The sequence below is a fragment of the Etheostoma spectabile genome, chromosome 20 (assembly GCF_008692095.1).
Source record: "Etheostoma spectabile isolate EspeVRDwgs_2016 chromosome 20, UIUC_Espe_1.0, whole genome shotgun sequence".
Classification (NCBI taxonomy): Eukaryota; Metazoa; Chordata; class Actinopteri; order Perciformes; family Percidae; genus Etheostoma; species Etheostoma spectabile.
The window spans coordinates 19634370-19635095 of NC_045752.1; the positions used below are offsets into that span (position 1 = coordinate 19634370).

The following is a 726-nucleotide window of genomic DNA, read 5'->3' on the forward strand; positions in this document are numbered from 1 at the left end:
GGTCCGATAGATACTACGGCATAGGGTCCGATAGATACTATGGCATAGGGTCCAGTAGTTACTACGGCATAGGGTCCAGTAGCTACTATGGCAAAGGGTCCGGTAGCCGGACATGCACTCCCCAGAAATGAGACTTCAGGTTGCGAGCGGGACCGCTTTGCCACGGCATGGTAGCGTTGCATTACCTCCTACTCCTTTTCAGGTTCTCCTTCTATCCTTCTCTATTCTCAACAATGAAATCAGGGAGAAGGGTTAAGTTTTCCTGCCACAGGGGGAGACACTTGGTTTCTCCTGGGAAATGTTCACTGACAGGGTCATTCGAGAGACAGTTGCCCCCTCCTGATTTGCATATAGTTGAATTCAGGCTACTTTATGCAAATCAGAGGGCGTCCAGCTTGACTCGTCGCCTCTTGAAAACTCACAAAAATCTACATAGTGCATGCTGTTCACTACAAATCTACATAGGATACTTGTATAGAACCCTCACTGATGTGATACAATTATTTGTAACGCCAGTGCTTTTCCTACTGTTCCTACTGTCAAGTTATGTCTTTTTTTTTGCCAGGTTCTTATTGTTCTTATTATAATTGCTATTTTTATTACTGTTATTATTGTTATCTTTATATCGTCTTCTATACTGTATTCTTGCTAAAAACTGATGCTGGAAATTTGAATTTCCTTGCGGGAGTCATCCCAAAAGGATTAATAAAGAGAAGTCTAAGTCTA

General features: G+C 42.4%; 1 protein-coding gene across 1 annotated transcript in view; it reads left to right on the top strand.

Moving 5' to 3' along the window:
- Positions 1-726, top strand: part of daam1a (dishevelled associated activator of morphogenesis 1a) — a gene marked incomplete in the record, with an annotated part of 41875 nt that overhangs the window by 34827 nt on the left and 6322 nt on the right.